This window comes from Miniopterus natalensis, chromosome 7 (genome assembly GCF_054644295.1).
Source record: "Miniopterus natalensis isolate mMinNat1 chromosome 7, mMinNat1.hap1, whole genome shotgun sequence".
Classification (NCBI taxonomy): domain Eukaryota; kingdom Metazoa; phylum Chordata; class Mammalia; order Chiroptera; family Miniopteridae; genus Miniopterus; species Miniopterus natalensis.
Genome location: NC_142087.1, coordinates 13399498 through 13404857, shown reverse-complemented (window position 1 = coordinate 13404857; position 5360 = coordinate 13399498). Strand labels below are relative to the sequence as shown.

The following is a 5360-nucleotide window of genomic DNA, read 5'->3' as shown; positions in this document are numbered from 1 at the left end:
CTTCCACTGAGCCCCCGGCCGCCGCGCCCGCCCTGCCCGCAGCGCCCGGCGCGCTCCGACCCAGCGCCCAGGGCAGAGGGCGGCGGGGCCCGGCGGGGCCGGCCGCCACCCTACCCCCGGCCGCTGGGGGTGGAGCCTCCAGGGGCGGGGGCCAGCGGGGCGTGGCTAGCGGCGAGGGGCGCGGCCGTGGGCGAGGGGGCCCAGTCTCCGGAGACGCTCAGGTGTGCGGTTTTGGGGCGTGGGGCCACAGGGCGTCGGGGCGAGGGGCCGGTGCGGTGCGGGAGCGTGGCGGGGCCACGAAGAGGGTGAGCCTTCTGCGGGGACCGGAGCCCTAGGGTCCTGTGGAGCAGACGCCGTGCTGGGCACGGCCGTGGGCTCCGGGACCGCAGCTCGGCACCTAGGGACGCGGGAAGGGACGTGAATCCTGGGCGAGGCTCTGCGCTTTGGGGAGGGCTGCCCACGGTAGAGCGCTGGCCTCGGGGACAGGGCTGGAGGGTAAGAGGTCGGTACCGAGCCGCGAGCTTGGTTGCTAGTGCAGGAGATTTGGAGGGAGCTGGTTCCCCTCTCTGGGCCCGAGCTTGGGTTTTTGGGTCTGTGGGCGTGGCTTTGGTGGGCGTGGCTCCTGGCTTACAGGCCACGCCTACTAGGGTGAGAGCGCCGCGGCTCTGCTTCGCGTTCAGCGAGGAGGTGGACCCAGTCCCCCACTTCCAAGGGCGTTTAGAAGATCAACTCCCTGTTCTGTTCCCGGGCGAATGCGGAAAAGCCTGAAGTCCCACACTGAGAGACCTGTCTGGATAGAACCCAGAACTACTCCCGGTGTGAGGGAAGAGGGCTGGACGTCTGGAGACCTGGTTTGGGATCCCTGCTCAGCGCTGTTAGCTCCATGTCATCACTTCACTCCTCTAAGCCTCAATTTCCTCATCTGTGAAATGGGAGTCACAATAATGTCCATCTCACACGGCTTGTGTCAGGATTAAATCTATGTGGAGACATGTTGAAAACTGTAAATCCCTATGGAATCAATATCATCATTTTTCATTTATTGAATATTTACTACTGGCCAGGCCTAAATCAATATTTTTCATGTGTTATCTCATCTTTACAGTAACCTCACAGAGCAACTATGAAAATCTGTATTGAGAAGTTCTAATTGGCCCAGGTCACACATTTGTGAGTGGAACAAAGCTGAGATTCAAACCCAGGCCTATTTTACACCAGTGCCTGGAGACTGACCCACTCTGCTTGACAGCTACCAAATATAGATGTGAGACATAGCGGTTATCAGAAAAATCCCACCACATCTGCACACATAAACCAACCCTCATATCTCCTGTCTCTGTATTCCACTCCTAGCTGGAATGTGTTGGGCAATAAACAGTGAGGGCCACATCAGCATGCAAACTCCCTGCAACTTCAGGTAGCATCATCCATAAAAGATACTATCAAGAAAGAAAAACTCACAAGAAAACAGATATATATACAAATTATTTGCAGCAAACTTATGTTTGCAAATAACCAGAGATGAACCCAAGTATGCAACAATAGAGGAATGGTTCTATACCACTAAAAACCTCCCAAAGCCACCTATATAATACATATATGTGTTATATGCACATGCACATGTAATACATAGATGCCATTTATTCAGTTTGTTATATGTTGCCACATGAGCTGGCTGATTTATATACATCGTCATTTAAACCTCACATAAATCCTGGGCAGCCTGTATAGTATTCCCATTTTATAGACAAAGAAATTGAGGCACACCACTAGTAAGAAAAGATCCTATCCTAACCTGGATTTATCTGGCTCCCAAACCTATATCCCTCTGGCTCATCTTTTCTGCAGGCCACATAGCAGCAAGGACTGAGTTTATAATCCATTCATTCATTCAACAATATTTATTGAATATCCACTATGTGCCAGACACAGTGCTAGATGTAGAAATTCAGTTATAAACAAGATAGACAGGATCTTGCCTTACATAACATACAGTCCACTGGGAGGCAGAATTTCATGGTAGTTAAGAGTACGGGTTTTGCCTGGCCGGGCATGTTCAGCTTCGACCTAGGATCCAGGAGATCGTGGTTCGCTTCCCAGTCAGGGCACATGCCCAGGTTGCAGGTTCCCTCCCCAGTCAGGGACATGCAGGAGGCAGCTGTTTCTATCTCTCTCTCTCTCTCCCTCTCTCTGAAATCAATAAAGGTATATTTAAAAAAAAAAAAAAAGAGTATGGGTTTTGGCCCTGGCTGGGTGAGTCAGTTGGTTGGAGTATCCTCCAGTACACCAAAAAGCAACCCATCAATATTTCCCTCTCTCTCTCTCTCTCACTTCCTCTCTGAAAATCAATCAAAACATATCCTCTGGTAAGGATTTTTAAAAACAAAAGAGCATGGGTTTTGGTTTTTTATTTTCTGTGTTCAAATCTCACTGTGCCACTTTCTTTTTAGTTAGTTTGCTTTTTGTTGTTCTGTTAATCCTCACCTGAGGATTATTTTTTCCATTGCTATTTAGACAGAGTAGAAGGGAGGGAGGGGGGAGGAAGAGAGAGAAAGAGAAAGAGAAACATTGATATAAGAGAGACGTATTGATTGGCTGCCTCCCGCACGTGTCGGTGATTAGGCCTGCAACCCAGGTACATGCCCTTGACCCAGAACTGAACCAGCAACCCTTCAGTGTGAGGGCTGATGCTCTAACTACTTGGCCACACCAGCTAGGACTCACTGTGCCGCTTTCTCTCCGTGTGGCCCTGGGTGACTTATTTAACCCCTAAGCTTCCATTTCATAATCTATAAAGTGGAAATACTATATTAAAATTACTATCCCAGAGATTATTATGAGGAATAAATAAAATAATACTGGCTAACTGTTTAGCATAATTCCTAAACATAGGAAGCATTCAAAAAATATGAGTTGGGCCTGGCTGCTGTGGCTCAGTGGTTGAGCGTCAACCCATGAACCTGGAGGTCACAGTTCCACTCCCAGTCTGGGCACATTCAGGCTCAGTCTCCAGTATGAGGTGTCAAGGAGGCAGCCAACTAATGATTCTCTCATCACTGATGTTCCTCTCTCTCTCCCTCTCCTTCCTCTCTCTGAAATCAATAAAGAAGTAGTTGAAAAATACATATGAGCCCGGCCGGGCGTGGCTCAGTGGTAGAGGGTCGACCTAGGATCCAGGTGATCGGGGTTCGATTCCCGGTCAGGGCACATGCCCGGGTTGTGGGCTGCAGCCAATCAATGACTCTCAAATCATTGATGTTTCTATCTCCCTCTCTCCCTCTCCTTTCCTCTCTCTGAAATCAATAAAGATATATTTTAAAATATATATATATGTGTGTATATATATATATATATATACACATATATGTGTATATATATACACATATATATATGTGTGTATATATACACATATATATGTGTATATATACAAATATATATATATGTGTATATATATACACATATGAGCCCTAGCTGGTTTTGCTCAGTGGTTAGAGCATCGGCCCACAGACTGAAGGGTCCCGGGTATGATTCCGACCAAGGGCACATACCTCCCTCGCAGGCCTCATCCCAGCCCTGGTCAAGGTGCGTGCAGGAGGCAACCAGTCGATGTGTCTCTCACATCAATGTTTCTCTCCCTTCCACTGTCTCTCTTAAAAGCAATTGAAAAAATATCCTCAGGTGAGAATTTTAAAAATACAATATTTTTCCGGCAGTGATGACTTCCCCACAACAACATGCCTCTCCTCCCACTAAGGATCTCCTTCACCCCTCTCCAGAAGAGGAGAAGAGGAAACACAAGAAGAAGCACCCGGTGCAGAGCCCCAATTCCTACTTCATGGATGTGAAATCCCCAGGACGCCATAAAGTCACCCCGTCTTTAGCCATGCACAAAGGGTAGTTTTGTGTGTTGGTTGCTCTGCTGTTCTGTCAGCCAACAGGAGGAAAAGCAAGGCTTACAGAGGGATGCTCCTTCAGAAGGAAGCAGGACTAAAAGCACCTCCAATTAAGACGAGTGGGGAACCATCCCAATAAACACATTTTGGATACAAAAATAAAATAATAAAATAAAAAATACATATGAGTTGTAATTATCTTGGAACACAGGCATCAATCAAATAGCTTTAGAGTTATAAGTGTCAAAATAGGGGAGACACAAGTAAAAAATAAAATGAACCAAGGGTCTGACATACACATGATACTCAGTAAGTATATGGAAGAGAGACAGAAGGACGGAAGAAAGTGGGAAGGAAATAGAGCATTATAGACGCATTGGTATTTTTAAAGTATAGCTGCTCAAGGATTGCAGAGCAACCTGAGAAATATGGGGGTGAGCACTTGAGATAAATGAGAACTACAATCTACTTGGCTTTTGGAACTTCTCTCTATGGTAAGAAAGGAAGGGGGAGGGATCAGGCAGGAGACTAGGGACCAGGGGAGGGTGAGCCTCCTTTCCCAGGACCAGAGCCTGAAGCCAGATCTTTAAAAGTCCCCCCACGTACTGCCCTGCTTAAAAAAGACTTAATGAGCCCCAGACAAACTTGATGAGAAAGAGCCCTGATACAGAGTTCCTCCCCTGGGGACTATTTTCTGTGGTTATAATGAGAAGGGAAGAGGAGAGGGGTGATGTGTACAGAATAAGAGGGGGCTAGCAGAGAAGTAAGAAGGATATAGAGCCAAAGAAAACAGCGGGGGGGGGGTTCACACGCTGTGGGCAGTGCCAATCAGCTGTGTCCCTGTCAGCACACCCACAGGAACCCTGTAGCTGGAAGAATGCTCTTCTCCCTCCACTCTGGTCAGCTGATGCCTCGCCTCTGTGGCTCAGGAATTGTCCTCCCAGACACACACACAAGCCTGGCTCCCCACCAACCTCAGGGCAGAGCTTCCAGAGGAAAACAGTTGACTCTCAAGGGACAATAGAGGGGGAAGGGAAAAGGAAGGAGGGAGGGGAACTGCCCAGCTCACCAGTCTCGAATTCCCCACTGAAGGCCCTGAAGGCTCAAGTCTTTGACGCTAAGAGTCCAGGACCCTGGTCAGGCAGACACGCCTTTTATGGTCAAGCTCCAAGGCAGGGAGCAGAGATTCTTTACACTGCTGACCTCCTAGTTCCTATGATGGCAGCAATAATGAAAGTTAACAGAACTAACTGCTTGGATCATCTCAATTAACCCTCAAGACAGTCCTAGGAAGTAGGTCCTGTTATTATCTCCACTAAGCAGATGAGGAAACTGGGGCTCAGATACATGATGTAATAAGCCCAAAAAGTCTGGCACCAGAGCTCACACCATACAGCACCCCAGGAGAGGTTTGGATCTCAGTGGTGGGTGGGAGGCTTCCAAAGTCTAAGACTCCCTGGTGCCCTG

General features: G+C 48.2%; 1 pseudogene; it reads left to right on the top strand.

Moving 5' to 3' along the window:
• Window positions 1-3715: 3715 nt before the first annotated feature.
• On the top strand, window positions 3716-3991 carry LOC148092692 (small ribosomal subunit protein eS27 pseudogene; annotated as a pseudogene).
• The last annotated feature ends 1369 nt before the right edge of the window (window positions 3992-5360 follow it).